We start from the raw sequence: 10,437 nt of genomic DNA, 5'->3' as shown, positions 1-10,437 counted from the left end.
TTCAGAAAAAGAACATCATACCAACAGTCAAATATGGTGGTGGTAGTGTGATGGTCTGGGGTCAGCATGGTGGTGGTAGTGTGATGGTCTGGGGCTGCTTTGCTGCTTCAGGACCTGGACCACTTGTTGTGATTGATGGAACCATGAATTCTGCTCTCTACCAAGACATCCTGAAGGAGAATGTCTGGCCATCAGTTCGTGACCTCAAGCTGAAGCGCACTTGGGTTCTGCAGCAGGACAATGATCCAAAACACACCAGCAAGTCCTCCTCTGAATGCCTTTAAAAAAAACAGGTTTTGGAGTGGCCTTGTCGAAGTCCGGACTTGAATCCGATTGAGATGCTGTGGCGTGACCTTAAAAAGGCGGTTCATGCTCAGACCCTCCAATCAATGTGGCTGGATTAAAACAATTGTGTAAAGAAGTGGGCCAAAATTCCTCCACAGCGATGTGAAAGACTCATTGCCATTTATCACAAACGCTTGATTGCAGAGTTGTTGCTGCTGAGGGTGGCACAACCAGTTATTAGGTTTAGGGGGCAATTACTTTTTCACATAGGGCCTTGAAGGTTCGGATAGCTTTTTTCCCTTAATAAATAAAATAATCACTTAACTGCATTTTGTGTTTACTTGGTTATCTTTGTGTAATATTTAAATGAGTTTGATGATCTGAAACATTTAAGTGTGACAAATGTGAAGAAAAAAAAATGAGAAAAAAAATCAGCAAGGGGGCAAATACTTTGTCATAGCACTGTATGCCTGGCCGAAATTCTGTTGAGACAACACAGAAGTTACTACTAGCTAATAACTAAAAATAAGTAAAGGTTTTGAACATATTCCTCATCATGCAAATACTTTTTATTTTTAAGTACACCATTTTTATTGACACTGATACAGAGTGAAGTCACCAGACTCTACCTCATGGAATGTCTCTCTCCCTAGGATGTCAGGGAGGTCTCTCGAGCTGAAATCATGCAATAAATCAAATGAAATGTCAACACGGCAAACGCCGACAGAAACAATACCTCTGCTCTGCAAACACCATTCACTGAGGCTCTCGTGAAAATGTTCAGAGACATAATAATACAAAGTGCTCAACGTGATAAACCCTCTGGCCACTAGGTGGCACTACAAACTGCATCATTTCTGGTGCACTGGCATGATTTTCAGGCACATTAATTACATTGTGGTGAATGTCATTCTAAAGTGTGTTAAGTGGCAAGAATAGAGAGCATGTTCGATTTCAAACAGTCACCAGTTTATCATGCATTCTGCCAGTCTGGAATATAATGAGGGGAAAGGAACCACTATTAATTTGAACAGTTAATCAAATCTACGAAGATTAATATCGGGAAATATGATTAAATTCCATATCCATGAAGAGCTTAGAGAGCGAAAGATGTCTTGTCCACAGACCATTTAGCAAGGCTGCCTGTCATCATACTAACCAACCTAACCTATTTCCGGACTGCTATGACATGTAGATGACCAATTGGTACACCAGTGAACGAACATGTGGGGTGTCTTGACAATGATTATTGAGTGAGTGAGTACCTGTAATTAGTGCAAATCTATATGTACAGTGGCTTGCGAAAGTATTCACCCCCCTTGGCATTTTTCCTATTTTGTTACCTTACAACCTGGAATTAAAATAGATTTTTGGGGGGGTTGTATCATTTGATTTACACAACATGCCTACGACTTTGAAGATGCAAAATATTTTTTATCGTGAAACAAACAAGCAATAAGACAAAAAAACAGTAAACTTGAGCGTGCATAACTATTCACCCCTCCAAAGTCAATACTTTGTAGAGCCACCTTTTGCAGCAATTACAGCTGCATGTCTCTTAGGGTATGTCTCTATAAGCTTGGCACATCTAGCCACTGGGATTTTTGCCCATTCTTCAAGGCAAAACTGCTCCAGCTCCTTCAAGTTGGATGGGTACCGCTGGTGTAGAGCAATCTTTAAGTCATACCACAGATTCTCAATTGGATTGAAGTCTGGGCTTTGACTAGGCCATTCCAAGACATTTAAATGTTTCCCCTTAAACCACTCAAGTGTTGCTCTAGCAGTATGCTTAGGGTCATTGTCCTGCTGGAAGGTGAACCTCTGTCCCAGTCTCAAATCTCTGGAGGACTGAAACAGGTTTCCCTCAAGAATTTCCCTGTATTTAGCGCCATTCATCATTCCTTCAATTGTGTCCAGTTTCCCAGTCCCTGCCGATGGAAAAACATACCCACAACATGATTCTGCCACCACCATGCTTCACTGTGGGGATGGTGTTCTCATGGTGATGAGAGGTGTTGGGTTTGCGCCAGATATAGCATTTTCCTTGATGGCCAAAAAGCTCAATTTTAGTCTCATCTAACCAGAGTACCTTCTTCCATATGTTTGGGGAAGTCTTCCACATGCCTTTTGGCGAACACCAAACATGTTTGCTTATTTTTTTCTTTAAGCAATGGCTTTTTTTCTGGCCACTCTTCCATAAAGCCCAACTCTGTGGAGTGTATGGATTAAAGTGGTCCTATGGACAGATACTCCAATCTCTGCTGTGGAGTTTTGCAGCTCCTTCAGGGTATCTTTGGTCTCTTTGTTGCCTCTCTGATTAATGCCCTCCTTGCCTGGTCTGTGAGTTTTGGTGGGCGGCCGGCTCTTGGCAGGTTTGTTGTGGTGCCACATTCTTTCCATTTGTTATTATTGGATTTAATGCTGCTCCGTGGGATGTTCAAAGTTTATATATTTTTTTTATAACCCAACCTTGATCTGTACTTCTTCACAACTTTGTCCCTGACCTGTTTGGAGAGCGCCTTGGTCTTCATGGTACCGCTTGCTTTGTGGTGCTCCTTGCTTAGTGGTGTTGCAGACTCGGGGGCCTTTCAGAACAGGTGTATATATACTGAGATCATGTGACACTTAGATTGCAAACAGGTGGACTTTATTTAACTAATTATGTAACTTCTGAAGGTAATTGGTTGCACCAGATCGTATTTAGGGGCTTCATAGCAAAGGGGGTGAATGCAAATGCACGCACCACTTTTCCGTTAAATGTTTTTTGAAACAAGTTTTTTTTTTTCATTTCACTTCACCAATTTGGACTATTTTGTATGTCCATTACATGAAATCCAAATGAAATGGATTTAAATGACAAAATAGTCAAATGCCAAGGGGGGTGAATACTTTTGCAAGGCACTGTACCTCATAGGTCAATCAGTATGTGTGGTTGTTACCGTACACCCAGTAGTCATACACTTACATTGTTGAATTAGACATTAACAACAGACATGGTGATTTCCCAAAACAAGGGATCAGATTCAACCGAGACAGAGGCCCCATTTAGAACAGCTTAAAATATTCACCAATGGAAGACTGCTCTTATATACAGTCATGTATTTGTTGTGACCAGCACCAAGACATGACGTCATTACTGCTAATTGTCAGTGCAATTAAAGAGCCACTTCCTAAAGAGCCACTTCGGTTTCTACCAAGTGCTATAATTACCTATTAAATGATCTTAATCAGAGAGAAAAACATAGCTTCCAGTTGCCATAGACACATAGAAACTACAGTATTCACCACAATCCTTCCTATTGCTCCAAGAGCTCACTGAATGGATGGGCCATTCATCCAGACACAGGCAGATGAACAGTAGCTGGCTATGCGATTCTCAGGGGTCAGGCACTACAGAGCTCTTCCCTGCTGGATAGTGTTCGGCACCGCTCCAAGACGTCCATCTACATTAGATGCCTTGGATTGGCTGTTTGCCTATGAGACAAATACCCAAGCAAACAGACAAACTGTTCCATAAAACCACACCCAAACCCCTGCATGTTGCGATAAGATAAGAATATGTACAAAATGTATTTCATGCTTAAAATGATTTTAGATTCAACTAAATTAATGATAATCTCACATGTTAAGCTGCAGTTTGATGTAGCTATAAAGGCATTTGTACTTACCCAATGTGGATCTGTTTTTGGCCACCAGCCAGTAGTGGTACCCAGAAAAAACAGTCACCAAGAACATCAGAGCCATCAGCATGAGGAAGAGCACATGTAACTTAGCAGGCCTGTGAGAGAGAGAGAATAAATTAATGAATGACTTCCTCTACAGTAGATCAACATTTGGCAGTTTGAGTATATAATGGAATTTTTCGAGATCCTGAGGCCCATCGTCATGCCATTCATCCGCTGCTATCACCTCATGTTTCAGCATGATAATGCACAGCCCCATGTCGCAAGAATCTGTACACAATTCCTGGAAGTTGAAAATGTCCCAGTTCTTCCATGGCCTGCATACTCACCAGACATGTCACCCACTGAGCATGTTTGGGATGTTCTGGATCAACGTGTACAACAGCGTGTTCCAGTTCCCGCCAATATCCAGCAAATTCCACAGGCCACAATCAACAGCATGGTCATCTCTATGCAAAGGAGGTGTCGTGCTGCATGAGGCCGTCACACCAGATACTGACTGGTTTTCTGATCCACACCCTTGCCTTTTATGTATTCCCAGTCATGAGAAATCCATAGATTTGAGCCTAATGAATTAATTTAAATTGACTGATTTCCTTATATGAACGATAAGTCAGTAAAATCTTTGAAATTGTTGCATTTATATTTTAATTCAGTATAATTTATGAGAAATATACATAAAATGTATTTGAAGTATAGATTTTTTGCTCTAATATACTATACTAAATATATTTAAGTCACAGCACAGTTGAAAAATATATGGCAAATAGAAATCAAAACTGGATGGTGTTCAGAGATCGATGGGAGGGGTTGAGTGGAGCTGAAGGGTGGGACTAATAACAACAAGATAACTAATGTAAAACATACTGTGTCTGTAAAATGTATAAAGGTTCAGATCTTTTGTGTAACAGCACAGTTAAAAATATATGGCAAATACAAATTAAAACTGGATGCTCTTCAGAGACACAGTAGATGGGAGGGGTTGAGGGTAGCTGAAGGATGGGATTAAAACATACAAAAGATAACTATTGTAAAATATACGGTAAATTGTAAAATGTATACAGTTTCAATTTATAATGTCACATGCACAAGTACATATAATATGTATAAGCTGGAAGTAGAAGCCTAAGTGTTTTTGTCCATTAGTTTACTCCAATTAGGGAGGGCTGGTAGGGTTAAGGGAAAATAAAGGAAAATATATTTACAAAAATAAAAATTATGCATATATACAGACACAAATATATAGGAGGGATTGGAAATGATGCAGCAATATTAAGGCTGATCTACCACCTCCCCTCAAATCATATACTTAAGTATAAAAGTGTCCCAATTTAGATCATTGTAAGTTTATTTAATATACTTAAATGTTATACAAATAAAATTGACATTCCGATTGAGATTGAAAGGCAGAGAAATGAAACAGAGCACTTGAATTTAAGGCACAAATATGGTTGCAACATTTATCTGTGTCAACACAAGAAATCCTGGAAAAGTGTTTGATGAGGGCAGGAAGCAGATGCTCTGTGTCTTACTACATACAGTATGCTGTAGATGGGATGTAGTAAGACACAAAGCATCTGCTTCCTGCCCTCATCAAACACTTTTCCAGGATTTCTTGTGTTGACACAGATAAATGTTGCAACCATTTTCTAGGGCTCTGGACACAGGCACACAGAGAGAGAGAGCAATATATCCTCTTTTTACTTCCCCTGCGAAGAGGAGAGGGGGCAAAGAACAAGGACAGAAGACTTATATTTCACAGGCGGAGCAGTGGTGGCAGATTTGGCAGAGCCTGATTGGCTGCAGACGCACAGCATTTAGATCATTGTACGTTTATTTAATATACTTAAATGTTATACAAATAAAATTGACATTCCGCTTGGGATTAAAATGCAGCCAGAGGGGGCTACAAGATCCCACACCCTACACTCCCTTCCACCCCCATGATACAAATGTTGCAAGCCTGATCCCTTAGCACAGCTAGATTCCTCTGTGCTAGGTAGCGGCCATGCTATCCTGCCCTCTGATGTCACACAGCACTTCATCTTTAAATCATAGAGCCCTTAGGGCCAGGGTGGGAGGAAAGAGGGAGGCATGCTCAGATTTCTCTGTCAGTTAGGATATTCCTTTGCCCAATTGAGTGTTTTGAGCGCTGAAATGAAAGAGGAAGCTGTGGACTGAAGTGGTTCAGCTACACCTGAGGGGAAGAAGTGTTGGGACACAGACTAACATGAATTACTATGGGGATTAGAGATATTATTTGCCACATTGTAACGCACCCTCCACTCAAGAGGTGTCTATCCCATTAATTGCACCCGTTTACTGTAGGTGAAGTATACCTGAACCTCTAGGGAAAACATACATTGAGGAGAGTATCCATTCAGGACTATAGTGCTAGGTTAGGAGAGATGTGAGACTCTTTCAACAGATCATGCACCTTCGAGCATGATTTTAGTCCAAGGCTTAATCTGTGTCCAGGTAACCAGACTCAAATGGCTGGACTGAGGTACTCTGCTTTGTATTTCTATTGTATCATTATCAGCCTGCTTACTGTACCTCCGGACACAGAGCGGGAGAAAACGAGACGTCTCTGAGATCTCCAGGAGGATCTGCTGTTAGCTCTCTAGTCTTTCCTCAAAGTGGTAATTCTTCGATATGTCAATTCAAATTGAGGACATTTTCAGCTTTCGGTGAATATATATCTATTTTCGGTGAAAAAGCTGAAAAAGTCCTCAGTTTGAATTACCATATCATACTGGTTATTACAATTGTTAATTATTATCAATCTCCTTTGATATGTATGGCCCCAGTTCCATCTCTCTTATTCAGACAGACCGAGGTATGAGATCGAGGAGAGACTAGAGAGCCAACAGCAGATCCTCCTGGAGATCTCACAGAGACTTCTCGTTTCCTCCCGGTAATTCAAACTGAGGACTTTTTTCAGTTTTCGGTAAATATATACCATACATCATGTATGAGCCTTTCAAGAACCCACAGGGCACCAGTGTTTTTCCTTCTAGAAAATGATTGATGTTGAACAAAATGAAATGGATGTAAAAAGTTTTTGGGAATTCAAGGGACTACACCACCTCAGCAGTAACTCTGAAAGGGGAACAACTATTACATCTGCGGCAGGTAGTCTAGTGGTTAGAGCATTGGGCAAGTAACCGAAAGGTTGCTAGATCAAATCCCTGAGCTAACAAGGTAAAAATCTGATGTTCTGCCCCTGAACAAGGCAGTTAACCCACTGTTCCCCGGTAGGCTGTCATTGTAAATAAGAATTTGTAATTAACTGACTTGCCTAGTTAAATAAAATGTAAAAAATGTACACCTCATCCTAGTTAGATAAAATGAATCAATTTTACATAACACTTTCTTTTGATTTATGTAGACTCTTATAATGGGATGTTGTGACGACTGCATGTGTGGCAAAATATATTGAAAGCCCCTTTTCTTGTCCTCTTGCCAGTTGTTTTACCTTCCTTGATATTGACAGAGTTAAGCAAATATGACAATAACCAACATTTTTCAAATATTGTATATTGTGTGGTGAAAAAACAATGTAGATCCAGTAGGCTAGGCTACCAAAGTCTAAATATAATATTGAACTACTCACAACATTCACTCTCAGCCTTGACTCTTACATGAGAATTAAAGCAACATTCGGAATACTGAAAGCACATGTTAGAAGTACTTATAGCAACAAAGTTGAACCAGGTGGGCATAATATGACCTGAACACCACAGAGGTGATGATGATGATGATAGGAATCCAGGAGAAGATCCTCACACACCTGAACATCCCTGATAGAATCATGTTTTCCCTCTATCTGACCAGTCCATTACATTCAACCCACTGTAGTTTGCTTAGGCAAAGAATGGTTCACATTTCAGGACTATGTCAGACTGAGACAATATGTCATGTATGTAGCGCCCCCTGGCTGTGTAGAAAGTTGGAATCATGACGTACTCGTGGGTAGATGCAAAGTGGGATCCTTGGGACAACACTACCCTAAAACCTAACCATAACCAAAGGTTGTTTATTATATTGAGAAGATATTGGAGTGACCACTCCAACATGTCCTCAAAGATGGAAAGCAGGTGGAAGGCAAGATCAGGTGGGACCATTCTAGCCAATGAGAGGGCATACACACGTTTGAACAGGCCATTGTGATAGAGGATGTATCTTTGCCATTTTTCAGTAGCGTCTGCAGCGTGGGCAGCACCATTGAGGCTCTCCATTTTAAGGAAGTCAATTTTCGTCATTGACTGATCGCTCCTAATTTATAGGAATCCCCACCCAGTAGACTACTTTAAAATGGTGGAAACCCTCAATGGCAATGTCCATGCTAAAACGAGTTATATCCGTGATGAGTCCTCTCTCTATGACAACATGCACAACTCCGATAGCAGCACCTTCCTAATATTGAGTTGCACATTTACCCAAAGTATTATTTCTAAGTCTTTTCTGTACTGTAAAAAAGTGCTACCGAGTCCCTTTGAACTGTAAAGAATGTCCTTAATACATAAAACCAAACATTCCTATGTAGCCATTCAAAAGTCAATGTGGAGAGGAGATTTTAATACAAGTTTATGGATTTGATATATTGAAAAGGTAACTGTTACTATAGCAAGGCTGCAATCTTTAATGCTTTAGAAAGCAAATTGAGTTAAAGGTTGTAACATGATTTATAAAACATGTCAGGATGTCCATGAACTTAAGATGCGTATAGTTTGTCAAAAACATATGCAGGTGTGCCTGTTCAGAATTATGAGGTTACTTCAATTCATATTATCATATTGCACAAATTATCATATTGCACAAATTGGATTCATAACATGTCACACGAATTGTAAAAATTGTATATCATACAAATTGCAAAATTTGTAACGTCACACAAAATGGATGACGTAGTACTCAAGAAAAAAAGGGGGGGGGGGGGTCTGTTTTGGCTCGTGAACACCACTTTCAAAACTAGTGGCTGAAATTATACAAAATTATACACCCTGACTTTTCAAGAAACAAGGATTTTGTATACAGTTGCGACCAAATATATTGGCACACTTGCACTTTTCTTAAAGAAATCCCCATTTCTTCTCAAACACCTGGTTATTGGATTCTTTGTCTATTTAAATGTTCATATTTATTTTAGAAAATAAAGATAAATGGCATGGACAAAATGATTGGCTCCCCGGAGTTAGTTGTTGTTTGCACAGCCTTTGGCCAAGATAACTCCCGACAAATGCTTCTTGTAGTCATCAATGAGCTTGCTGCTTCTTTCAACTGGCAATGAGGCCCCTTCTTCAGCAGAAAACTGCTATAATTCTTCAACGGTTGAGGGGTGCCTCCACCAACTGCTGTTTTCAGCTCTTGCCAGAGGTATTGGATGTAGTTCAGATCTGGACTCCAGAATAGTCCAGTGCTTCTTCTTGAACCATTTTGGGGTGCTTCTAATGTGTTTGGCGTTGTTGTCCTGCTGAAAGACCAACATCTTTCAAGAGACCCCGTTTTTGGACATTGGGTTGAACATTGCACTCCAAAACACCTTGATAATCTACCGATTTCATGATGTCTTGTACACGTTCAAGGCCCCCAGTACCAGAGGCAGCAAAGAAATTCCACAGCATTATCGAACTTCCCCCATGTTTGATTGTAGGGAGGGCGCTCTTTTCTTTGAATGCTTCATTTGGGTCACTGGTAAATATAGACAATACTGAAGGATACACAAATCCTGATTAAACTTCTAAATCCTGGGGAAAATGTTCTGTGGACCATTGAAAAATACAGTTCAGCTGTTTATCGATGACCATATTAAGCATTCAATTAAAAGAAACCCCTACCCACAATCAAACATGGGGAAGATTGATAATGATGTGGGGTTGATTTGCTGCCTCTGGTACTGGAGGCCTTGAACATGTGCAAGGAATAATGAAATCAACAGATTATCAAGGTGTTTTGGAGTTCTACCCAGTGTCTAAAAACAGGATCTCAACTTAAGGTTGTGACCCCAAACACACCTCAAAAAGCACCCAGGAATGGTTCAAGAAGAAATGCTGGACTGTTCTGCAGTGGCCAGCAAAGTGGCCAGATCTGAAACCCATCCAAAACCTATGGTGAGATCTGAAAACAGCACTTGGTGGAGGCCACCCCTCAAACATACAGCAGTTTGCTGCTGATGAGTGGCCCAAATTGCCAGGAGAAATGTACAACAAGCTCATTGATGGCTACAAGAAGTGTTTGTCTGCAGTTATGTTGGTAAAGGCTGTATAACCAAGAACAAGCCCCATGGGTGCAAAGAAGTTTGTCCATGTCATGTCTTACTTTTCCTAATGAAAAACTTAAGTTTACAAAAAATAAAATTGGTTCTGCAATGTTGAAAATCCAATAACAAGGTGTGGAGACCAAATGCATGTTAAGTTCAATTTATTATAGAAGAAATAGGAAATAATTGTAAAAAAGTGCAAGGGAA

This window comes from Oncorhynchus nerka, linkage group LG22, assembly GCF_034236695.1.
Source record: "Oncorhynchus nerka isolate Pitt River linkage group LG22, Oner_Uvic_2.0, whole genome shotgun sequence".
Lineage (NCBI taxonomy): Eukaryota > Metazoa > Chordata > Actinopteri > Salmoniformes > Salmonidae > Oncorhynchus > Oncorhynchus nerka.
The sequence above is the reverse complement of the archived record's forward strand: the minus strand, read 5'-3'. Positions refer to the sequence as shown.